Source organism: Aethalodelphis obliquidens, unplaced genomic scaffold (genome assembly GCF_003676395.1).
Source record: "Aethalodelphis obliquidens isolate GAN/ISIS:26980383/991018 unplaced genomic scaffold, ASM367639v1 scaffold49, whole genome shotgun sequence".
In the NCBI taxonomy this organism is placed as follows: Eukaryota; Metazoa; Chordata; class Mammalia; order Artiodactyla; family Delphinidae; genus Aethalodelphis; species Aethalodelphis obliquidens.
The window spans coordinates 3,167,399-3,180,003 of NW_020837993.1; the positions used below are offsets into that span (position 1 = coordinate 3,167,399).

The 12,605-nt window shown below is 39.0% G+C and overlaps 1 pseudogene; it reads right to left on the reverse strand.

Annotated features, from left to right (window-relative positions):
* Positions 1-10,133: 10,133 nt before the first annotated feature.
* LOC113607595 (60S ribosomal protein L23-like) lies at positions 10,134-10,663 on the reverse strand (annotated as a pseudogene).
* Between the last annotated feature and the right edge of the window lie 1,942 nt (positions 10,664-12,605).

A 12,605-nucleotide genomic window follows, 5' to 3' on the forward strand; every position in this document is an offset into this window, starting at 1 on the left:
TCACTTCTGCTCCTATCTCCTTGGTAAGAACTAGTCCTGTCTAGAAACTGGGGAATGTAGTGCTTCCTGGACAGACACGTCCCCACAAAAACTCTGCACTCCAGATGGGGATCACACATCTTTCATGGTCACCCAATTCTCTACCACAGTTATACTCATGACTCAGGTACATGATTCTGGATTCTGGAAAAATCCAGTATTTAATCTCATCAGTCATTTTCCAACTAGCAATGAATGGCAAAAAAGACAGGTCATTTGGAGTTAACTCAGGGAGGAGGTCGAGATTCATACTGGAGCTCTGGTCTTGAACTTATGCAAGCCATTGATTGACAGATGTGATATCCTCTGAGCAGAGTGGTCAGAGAGCATGCGGAAGCACATGTATCTGTCAGCAAATTCTTTGGATGGGTAAAAATCTTCCATGGATTGCAAAGAATGTCAAGTGTAATGTGTACTTCTAAAGGTTATTAGTAAAACTAAACACCCCTTTGTGTAAGAAGTAGCTACACCTCTAAAACGCTGCTGCTGGAATTTCTAATGGGTTCAGCCATTTGGAGAACAAAATGGTATCATATCTTAAAGTTGAAAACGCGGGCATCTTATGACCCAGCCATTCCATCAGTACCATCGATAAGGATTTATTTTCCAGTCAATAACCCCAGACAGCTAAATACTGCAAAGAACTGCATATAGAAATGACTCCCAGTGGTTTCATTTTTTGACAAGATGACATCTGAAGAGCAGGAAAAAATTGACCAAGTTCTTCTGAGAAAGAAATTGATTCTTTTGGAATGCTGCTGTCAGCAGGGGAAAATGCACATCGGCAGCAAGTTTCAAAATGATGGAGACCGTCATGCTGTTTGCCTCACAGACATTCTCAGAGCGAGTCTACCTGAGAGTCAGAATTTGAACAGGTAGAAATATCTGTGCAAAGAAGAATCAATGAAGTATTATATCAGGTATTTCTTACGAGTGGGTGGGCTAATACATGAGAAGGAACAATAAATTTGACAGTAACATTTTAACTAGTTTTTTTTTTTAATTAACAGAAGTATTGATTCAGGGCCAATGGAAGCATTATAGGATTTTTCAGTTGTAGGAGAAGTGGAGATTTAGAGATAATTATTTGCTTTGCAGACTGACTATTCAAGTAATATGATAGAAGCATGGGTGATCACCATAGTGGCATACGTAGTAAATTTTCTTTTATATGGTCACTTATCTGAGGGCCTCAGCTCTTCAGAAGGATATGCTGGAAATATAAAATATATAAAAAATAAAACAGGCCGCTGAGCAAAAAACATGTTACAGGCTTCATGCGCTAAAGTTCACACATTGTACTCAGAGTGGTTTCCTCACAATACTACTTGAGTTTATCTAATTTAACTTTGTGTTTTTGTCTAGAAAGCCTGGCTGGCTGTTTCCTCCTTTAAACAGCATTGTGAAACACATTAGAGGTATAGGGGTGTGTGTGTGTGTGTGTGTGTGTATGTACACGCCTAAAAAGTGGTTCTTAACTGGGGGTGATTTTGCCTCTCCCTCCACCAGGTGACATTTGACAATGTCTGGAGACATTTATTTAAATTGAAATATAGTTGATTTACAATATTGTGTTAGTTCAGGTGTACAGCATAGCGATTCAGTTTTTTTTTCAGGTTACATTCCATTATAGTTTATTATAAGATATTAAATATAATTCTCTGTGCTATACAATAAATCCTTGTTACTTATCTATTTTATGTGTAGTAGTTTGTACCTGTTAATACCATACTTCTAATTTATCCTCCCCCCTTCCTTTCCCTTTTCGTAACCATAGGTTTGTTTTCTATGTCTGTGAGTCTGTTTCTGTTTTGTATATAGATTCATTTATATTATTCTTTAGATTCCACATATAAGTGATATCATATAGTATTTGTCTTTCTCTGTCTGACTTACTTCATTGAGAATAATATTCTCTAGGTCCATCCATGTTGCTGCAAATGATAATATTTCATTCTATTTTATGGCTGAGTAATATTCCATTGTATATACCACATCTTTTAAAAAAAATTTTATTGGAGTATAGCTGCCTTACAATGTTGTGTTAGTTTCTACTGTACAGCAAAGCGAATCAGCTATATGTATACATATATCCCCTCTTTTTTGGATTTCCTTCCCAGTTAGGTCAACACAGAGCATTGAATAGAGCTCCCTGTTCTATACAGTAGGTTCTCATTAGTTATCTGTTTTATACATAGTATCAATAGTATATATATGTCAATCCCAATCTCCCAATTCATCCCACCCCCCTTTCCTGCTTGGTATCCATACGTCTGTTCTCTACATCTGTGGCTGTATTTCTGATTGTAAATAATATCTTCTATACCAATTTTTTCAGATTCCACATATATGTGTTAATATACGATATTTGTTATTCTCTTTCTGTCTTACTGCACTCTGTATGACAGTCTCTAGGTCCATCCATATTGCTGCAGATGGCATTATTTCATTCTTTTTTATGGCTAATATTCCTTTGTATATATGTACCACATCTTCTTAAGCCAATTGTTTTTTGATGCCAAGACATGGAAACAACCTGTGTCCAGTTTTGGATTGGACTGCTTTTTTTTTTTTGATATTGAGTTTTATGAGCTGTTTGTATATTTTGGAGAGATTTTTGATTGTCATGACTGGGGAGGAAAGGAGAGATGTTATTGGCATTAGAAGATAGAGGCCAGGAAAAAAAAAAAAAGAAGATAGAGGCCAGGGATGCTGAAAAATATACTAAAATACACAAGACAGCCCCTACCCAAACAAAGAATTATCAGGCACAAAATGTCAGTAGTTCTGCTCTAGAAGCAGGCGGAAGAACATCAGCAAGATGTGTGTGGCAGCTTACAGCCTAGCAGTGAGCTGGAGGCAGAAAAATGATAAAAACAGACACATGAGTTTCAAAAAATTAAATATACAAAAGCACGTCAGGGTGACATGGTTTAGCATGGAGGCAAAGAACTCTATGCATGTCAGTAATCACTGAGGCTATCTCTGTATCAGAGCACTGAGCGGTAATGGCTGTTCAAATAATGTTAATATATTCAGTTTAATAAAATAGGTGGGAGATCTTTATTACCTGCAGCTAAGTGGGAATGCAGATGGCAGAGACTGACATCAGTGATAAACAGATACTTCTGAACAATGCCTGGAGCTAAGGGACTGCTACCCTTAGTTCTTTATGTGGGAGAGAACGTGCACCCAGACATCCCAAGCCTGTCACTGTGTGACCTTGGACAAATTTTAAATCTTCTGGCTCTCTGTAGGGGATTATCAGATCTATCATGCTGAGTGCTATGAAGATTAAATAAAAATATTTGTAAAGAGCCTGAGGCATAGAAAGCACTTAATGCATGATAGTTTTTATTACTATAGCAATGATGAAGAAATCATTCATTTATATTAATAAGTAAATACTATCTATTTGTATTTATGATGTATTTATATAACAAGAAATAATACATGATGAATGCATCATAGTTTTAATAGATAATCTGATGTTTTGAGGTCTAGACATTTTGGTATCTTGGCATTGCCAACATCTGCACATGGTACTAAATCACTTCTATCAGAAAAAACACACGTCAGTGAGGCAGTCATACAGCCAAGACATGGTTAAGGGCATCAGTGGCTCTCTATCTCTCCTTTAACTCTTGGACCTCTTATAGCTTCATCTTCAGATAGAACTAGGTTAGTATCTTGGCTTTGGGGCTTATGAACTGTGGCCTTGTTACCTTGGTTAAACAACTGTGGCTTGTAGAGAAGCAAGTTACTCTATCTATTTAAGTCTCAGCTTCTTCACTTGTAAAATGGGATAGTAACAATTCCTATTTCTCAGGGTTATTGTTTAACAAACATTATTAAATAAAAATTAAATGCATGCATTCAATACATATTAAAAATATTATTGGATAAAATCATGTCCGTGAAATACTTACCTCAGGGTTGGCATATAATAAGAACTCTATGAATGTTGACTGCTCTTTTCATTATTTATTATTATTACCACCCTTGGGATGGTTTTGGATGAAGATCTTATTATCACCCTGATAATCCTGGTCCTAAGTTGGCACTGCTCTCAAGGGTAATTCATCTACTGGATTTCCAGTAGTTTTATGTTAACTTTTAAAAGTTGAAAAAATCAATTCAACTTTGAAATTCCTTTTCAATAAGGAATAAGCAACTTTTTCTTTTTTGAAAAAAATTTCAAACAGTGTAATCATTTTAGTCACAGTCATTGCATGGAAAGTGAATATTATCAGTAAAAAGAAATTATAAACTCATTTTTTGTTGAAATTACAAACTCATCTCTTTTTTTAAATCCTTTCATACTTTCACATTGGTGAAAGGAACATGTCTTGGTTTATCCCAAATGTTATTTCAAATATGCTGGATTACTGCTTTTCATTTTCTTTTACTGTCTGTTTTAGAATAGACCTCACCTGCTTGAGCCCAGTGCTCACTGTGGAAATCATCTAGCTTTGCTCCTGTGACACGTGACTTTTGAAGAGGTTGTACGTACTGTATAAAAGATGGGACTTGTCTCAAGTGGGATAAACTTTCATTTTTTGCTGTCTGAGCAAATAAAGGTGAGACAGCAGGAAAAGCTGAGTTGTAGGTGGCAATAACTCTAAACTGGTTTGCTTTGGGGCTTGGACCTGGACCATCTTCTCTATTAATGCCAACTTGCTAATTGATTTCACCCTGTCTGCTGGTTTCAAGTACCATTAACGTACTGATGACTGCAAAATTTATATCCACAGCCCAGATCTCACCCCTGAGGCCATTCTCATCCATTGAACTACCTACTTGACATCTCCATGTGACTGTCTAATAGGAATCTAAACTTCACAACTGCAAAACCACACTCCTGATTCCAGACCACGACCTTCACCAGGCCTATGCTCCTCTAGCTCAGTGAGTGGTCCCAGAGCAGTGATGAAGAACTGTCTGGTCTTTGTCTCCATTCCTGGGAGGGACTCTGTACCCTTGCAATCTCCCACGTGATAGGAATGTCTTTATTAATCATAGTGGGCCCCTTAGACCACACCTGAGTTTATGCTAATGAGATGACTCAGGACAGGAGCTAGCCATGCCAGGAAGGCCATCCATGTGATTTGAGGGTTGGAGCCTTGAGCCATTTGATATCAGCCCAACCTCTGGGGGTGGGGCAGCTGGAGATTAAATTCTGTTCTGTGGCCAATGATTCAATTGATCATGCCTATATAATGAAAACACAGTAAAAATTCTGGGCCCTAGGGCTTGGGTGAGCTTCCTGGTTTGTGATACACATTGATGTGCCAGGAGGGTGACACGTGCTGAGGACACAGAAACTTCACGTTTGGGATTCTCCCAGACCTCACCTCATGTGTCTCTTCATTTGGCTGGTCTTAATTTGTATCCTATATAATAAAATTGTTAAGGATAATATTTTCCTGAGTTCTATGAGTTGTTCTAGGAAATTATTGAACCTGAAGTATAATGGAACCCTCAAACAGGCAGCCAGTTGGTTAGAAGTGGAGGTGGCCTGAGAACCCTGGAGCTTGTGGCTGGTGTCTGAAGTGAAAGGAGCCTCACAGAGGACCGTGCCTTAAACCTGTGAAGTCTGAACTAACTCCAGGTAGTTAATCTAAGCCCATCCACTTCTTCCCATCTCTACTGCCCCCTCCCCAATCTAAGCCACCATCACTTCTCATCCGAACAACTGTGATGGTCTCTACATTGGTCCTCCTTCCACTCTTGCCCCTACTCTCCATTCTCCTCCACTCTGTAATCAGGGTGATCTTATAGAAATGTGAATCACTTAATGACATGCCCCTGAAAAATACTCCTATACTTTCCCCTCACACCTAGCATAAAATTCACATTCCTTCCCAAGGCATACAAGGTCCTGCACAGACTTGCACCTGTGTATTTATCCAACCTCAATTCCCCTTATTCACTGTGCATCAGTCACACTGGCTTCCTTTCTGATCCTTTACTTCAGTGATACTCAATCTAATGGCACTTTAAAATCAGCTGGAGCACTTAAAAAATACCTAACACTTGAGTGAAGCCTGGGCATCTGTAGTTTTAGAAAGTTCTCCAGGGTAATCAAAGGGGCAGCCAAGGTTGAAGACCAGAGCATTAACACATCGAGCTCTTTTCTGCCTTTAGACCCGTATCCTTGTTGTCCCATCCACCTGGAGTGCTCTTGAAATTGCGAGGTCTCAGTTCAGACATCACCTCCTCAGAGAAGTCTACTCTGACATTCTACCTAAGGTGGCCCCCGATGTTTTCCTCTTTCTCATCCCTTTATTTACTTTCTAGTATTTATTGTAATTTGTAAGTATCTTGCTTATTTAGGTTTACTTGTATCTGCTTCCCCCAGTAGAATGTAAGTACCATGAGAACAGGATCTTATTTGTTGCTGTATCCTCACTGCCTAGCACAATGCTCGACATATATAGATGCTCATTAAATACTTTTTAAGTGTTTCTTAAATAATTGAATAACTGAAAAAACTAGCTAAAGTTCCACATAGAAAAATAGTACTCAATGAATTTAATGGCTTTTTTGTCCTTCCGTGTGTAGTTTATCTGCATCTAGATCTATATCTCTATTTCTACATGTATATAGACACATATATATATGAATATTTATGTAAATACACATTCACACACATATACATATATACATATACATACTATGTGTGTATTATATATATGTATTTTTTTTTCCTAGAAAAATGGTTCTTTAAAAAATATTTGCCCAGCCGTGTGAAAATGCGAAGTAGATGAATCGCAGGAGCCCTCAATAGGAGGGGAACGTTATTTGGCTGTCAGATTGGAGACTGTTCGGGTTGAGGTTTTGGGCTCAAAGCCTTCATGGAACACTCCCTTTGTCTGACCAATTTCTGGTCATCTCTCAGGCCCCAGCTTTGGTGTCACTGCCTCGCCCCATGGTAGAATGCCCTGCTGACAACCACTGCGGAGGATTTGACATGCCTGATTATTTGTCCCATCTCTCAGGGACTATGTCCTGTCTCCATTTCTCTGAGCACCCAGAACAGTGCCTGGCATATAGCTGGAGCTCAGGATGGGCATTGGATGTACTTGAGCCCAGGGCAGTAACAGGAGGGGTTTCAGAGACATTCAGCTGGGCTCAGACCCCAGCTGCCTCCTTTACTGCTTCATCACCCTGGACAGAGCCTCAGTCACTTCATTTAGAACATGGGGAAAGCAGCATCTGCCTTCAAGTTTGTGGGACCAAATGGAGACTCTACGGGGAAATGCTTTTTAAAGGCTCTGGTCATCAAATTTTAAATTAAATTAAATTAAATTTGTTGGGTTCCCTAATATTTTTTCAAAGCAGAGACATGATACCTGGCCGACCATTTTATTTTATTTCATTATTTTTAAAATTTTTGGCCATGCTGCGTGGCATGTGGGATCTTAGTTCCCCGACCAGGGGTAGAACCCATGCCCCTTGTAGCAGAAGCGTGGAGTCTTAACCACTGGGCCACCAGAGAAGTCCCCTAGCTGACCATTTTAGACCCTGGGGACTCATCAGGGAGCACAGCTGTGCCCGCTCTGCACCTGCCTCTCCATGGTTTTTTCACTCAATAGCATTTCCCTAAGTTTCTTGACTAGTCAGCAGGGCTCTGAGGTAGTGCAGATTCTGTGAAGACCAAGCTCCCCTCTGGGTGGATGGCTTTGTGGAGACCTTGAGGACAGGTTAGTGTCTGTGACAAGTAAACAGAAAATACATGCTGGGTTCTTCAGGTCACTTTTCGTCCCTGATCATTAAACTACGGCATGCACAGGAAAATTGTGAATCTGAATACTAAATGTGAGGAACGGACAGCGGCTTCTTTGATGAATAATTCTCAATCTGATGCTCAGTGTCACGGAACTTACTGGTAAGCCCTCATTGCTTGATTGATGAGGTTTTTGCCAAGGCTTTCTTTTTTTAAATCTTTGACATTTTTAGCTTGCTTACAACCCAGGGGCTTCAGGCACAGGCAGTTCTACTTTCTTCTAGGAAAATGGACCTCTTTCAATGAAATAAATTTGTTTCTGAAGGCTCATTTTGATGTTCTCTCTCTCTCTCTTTCTGTGGTCTCTAACCAAATGCAAGAAGGCTGCAGTAAGGTAGGCCCTCTATCTGCAAATCTGAAACTATGGGAAATGAGGTGTGCTCAGAAAATTGAATAGAAAAATTCATGCTAGGTGGGATTACCTATCTGTGGAATATACCATAAGATTGTTTGTTTGTAAACATTTAAGCAAACAGTTGGAGGATACCCCAAGCTCTATCCAAGGGGAAAAACACAGGCTCTACAGTTGGAAAGAATCCATTCCAAATCTTGGCTCCATAATTTACTACTTGTGTAATCTTGGGCAACTTTCTTAAATTCTCTAAATCTTAGTTTCCTTATTTTCAGATTTTGTATGCAAATGAATACAGCAGAGAATTTATTATAACCGTTAAATGAGGTATTGTATCCAAAGCCTCTTGGATAGCGCTCATACATCACAGGCACTGAGCACAAGGTTATTATTACCATGGCCTTCTTCATTATCAAGGTTGTTAGGGCACAGTTTCAAGGAGGTAGGACAAATGGATGTCACTGCTAGTTTGAAAAAGAATTGTCAACATTTATAGGAGCACTTGTCTAAATGCTGTTCTATATGTATTAACTCAACAACTCTGTGAGGTAGGTACTATTCTCATCTCTATTTTATAGATGAGGAAATTAAGGCACAAACACAAAGTCACACAGCTAAACAGTGGTGGAAACGGGATGCCGCCTTAGGAGGTCTAGATCTAGATCTAGAACTTGTGCACTGAACCGCTGACTGTGTCAGCCTCCTTCCAGGGCATAAATCCAGTCAACTTGGTTCACTATATTAAGAAAGAGAAGGGAAATGGTGAATCTAGAGAGCAGGGCAGAATAAAGTGATTCATACTGCTGAAGGAAAGGAGGCACAGAAGCCAATCAAATATTTTCACTTTGGCTTACTGTTTTATCAGAAATGTGCATAGAATTTTTCATTCTCCATAGTTAGCACTGAGTATAATACAATATAAATAATGTAATATAATATGTGTGCATATATAATATTTTAAATATTATTTTCACTTGCTTTTATTTGATGCTCTAGGAAGATAGACTATGTTTGTCGGCTTTGAGTAATTTTATTTCCTTCTCTGTCTCTTTGTTTTATATATATATATATAGCACGTATATATATTAGTCAAAAGACGGGTGCAAATCCAGGCTCTACCATTACTAGTTGAATGACCGTAGGCAAGTTATTTAAATAACTTGAGGCTTGATTTCCTCATTCATAAGAAAAAGATGACAAGAATGTTTCAAGATCTTGCAAGGTTCAAATAAGGTAACTGAGAAAGTGCTTTGTAAAACCACTTGCTGGTTATTATATAATGGCAGGGGTAGTGTCTTTCTCAACTGTATACTCTTCATCTCCCAGCAGTACCTTGTGTTCAGGAGACAATTTTATAGATATTTTCTGAATGATTGAGTAGGGGGAAAAAGAAGCAAACAGCAAATGTTTTATGTCATATATAATGTGATGTAAATTTTTTTTTTTTTTTGCTGCACCACACGGCGTGCAGAATCCTGGTTCTCTGACCAGGGATCGAACCCTCAACCCTTGCAGTGGAAGCATGGAGTCTTAACCAATGGACTGCCAGGGAAGTCCACCTTTGCCATATATTTATTGCAGGTGTTCTTTGTGCCAGGCATTGTGCTGCAGGAGTGTCCTCAGGTGTGCTTGAACTCCAGAAGCATAGGCTTAGAGCATAGATAAGTTGTAGTACTCCTTCAATCTGCATTCAAGGAGGATCTGCCTTCTCCAGTATATTGACTTTCCTAGTTCCTTTGGAAGGTGGACTCTCATTGACGTGTCATTAAACATCTGAATATACATTTAAGCGTCCTTGTTCTTACTGAATACACATCAAGAACATCCGATGACTTGTGTTCTGATTCATGTGTTTTACACGCTTGAGTATTTTGGTCAGTGTGGTAGTTATGTTACTCATTATAAATTAATAAACTGACATTCTGAGTTACTCACCAGTCTCTGCAAATTGTGTTAATGTGAGATCACTTCTGAGAAATGATGACATTCTTTCTGATTCTTTTTTTTTGGGAGCAAATAATTTTTATTATTATTTTTTTCTTTTACAAATGCACCGAAGAACCAGGCAATGCTGCCAGCATTGGATGCAATCCTGGGCCACAAGTCTGCACATTCCCTTGCAACTGGTCCTGTGATGGCAGAACCTTTCATCTCACCTTTATTGTTTACTATGACCCCTGCATTATCTTCAAATAAAGAAACACACCATCTTTTCTCCGGTATCACTTTCCTTGTCGAATTACCACTGCTGGATGTACCTTCTTTCTGAGCTCTGGTTTGCCTTTTTTGACTGTGGCCATCACCATGTCACTCACACCAGCAGCAGGAAGTCTACTCAGTCGTTCCTTGATCCCCTTCACAGAGATGCTATACAGATTTTTGGCTCCTGTTTTGTCAGCACAATTGATCACAGCTCCAACCAGAAGACCCAAGGAAATCTGGAATTTCGCACCAGAGGACCCACCACGTCCTCGGTTTGACATCTTGAGCGCCCTCTTTCTGATTCTTGATGTACAAATTACTTGCCTAAGGAATAGCCTCTGGAATTTGTTGAGTTTACCAAAGTAATGTTACCTTTTGAGTTCTCCTGGTGTCTGGTTGGTTTGCATGGACTTTCTTTGAAAATACAGTATAATCAAATTTCCAGACAAGTCACAGTTCCTACAACGGGTAAAGAAAAATAAAGAACCAATACTGTTCTTAGATTTGAAAATATTAGCGATAGTGGTTCTATTCTCACTGGACATTTTGAGATTCACTCACAACGCTTTGAGATTCACCCATGCTGATGTACTTAGCTCTGATTCATTCTATTTTCTCTGCTGTACGTATTCATATAGCAGAATGAACTTATGAATATACCACAATTTTTCATGTATTTATTCTATTGCTAGTAGACATTCTGTTACTTTCAGTAACAGAATGCTTTTACTTGCTTTTACAAATCATGCTGCTTGAACACTCTTGTTCATGTCTCTCAGTGCACGTGTGGATACAAAGGTTTCTTTAAAAAATCTAGGTTTGAAACTGCTGTGCCAGATTGGATACAAATATTCAAATTTACTAGGTTATTTTCAAGTGTTTATACCATTCTTAGTGGATTTTGAGGCCAAAAATGAATCAATAAATGCTACAATTCATAGTAAGTTTGTAAACATGAAGTTTACAAAAGAAACTTTTGAACAGATTTTCAGGCAAAAATGATGGGAAGCTCTGTAATTTAGGACAAATAGAAACTGTATTTTATTGATTTTGTACAAGTAAAACAAGATGGTTTCAAAAAGGAGGTAGAACGATGAACATCTGAGAGTTGAATTTCAATGAATTGTTAATTCATTTGCCTCTAGTCTAGATGGTCTGTTAAGAATTTTTCCCACAGCGACATAAAACTATTGAAGCTTTCATATAATTTTCTTGCAAAGCACAAGACCTCTTATAAACCAAGTTTTCTTACCCCCCAAAAAAATTGCAAAAAAAGCTTTTCTTATGAAATTGATAAATTTTATCACAGGGATCAAAACTATAGAGGAACCATTCAGAGGAATACTCTTCAAATAAAAAGACGCACAAGTACACTATTGCTAAAGAGCTTGAAAACCGTCCTGAGAGTTAACGACAACCATGATGTTCTGCAGGACCCAGAAAGGGATGCTGACAGGCTGAGTGTATTATGACAATGTTGGATGCTGAATAATATCAACAGTGTACAACGTGGAAGAACCATTGCCACTGCCTGGGAATTGTGGGAGACACTTGACTTTACATATGGATATAGCCATTGAGGAATTGTCTTAGTTTCCTGGAGCCATTGCAAAAAATTACAACAACCTGTTCTGGAAACCAGAAGTCCAAAATCAGCTTTACTGGACTGAAATCAAGGTTTGGCAGGGTCACATTCCCTCCAGAGGTATTAGGGGAGGTCTATTTCTTGGCTCTTTCAGCTTGTGGTGGCTGGTCTGTGACTTAAAACCATTGATGTTTTTGCATCATTTTCAAGCAACTCTTGCTTTCTTTGGCCTGTAACTGCATCACTCCAGTCTCTGCTGCTGTCCTGAGATGGAGCTGGTATACCAATTTAAGAATATGTGGATTAGGACCTACTGAATGTGGAGGCACAAACCACCCACAAGCACCCCAGCTCCCACTTTGGGGAAGTGAAACCCACATCTACATCAAGAAAGTAGTCACAAGATGTATTACAGATCTCAGAAGCAAGGGGACGCAATGAGCCAGGGGGAGAGCAGCCCATCTCTGGTCCTGAGCGAGCAGGAGGTAGAAAGCAGGGTAGCAAGGACCTATTACCTATAAGGTGGTTGGGGTGGAGGTCACTAACTTTTCTGGTGTTTACCTCTAAGTGGGAAAAGTAAAATGGAAACTTGTGGCAGGAATCCTAAACTCAAGTCCTTACCTAAATGTCCATAATCT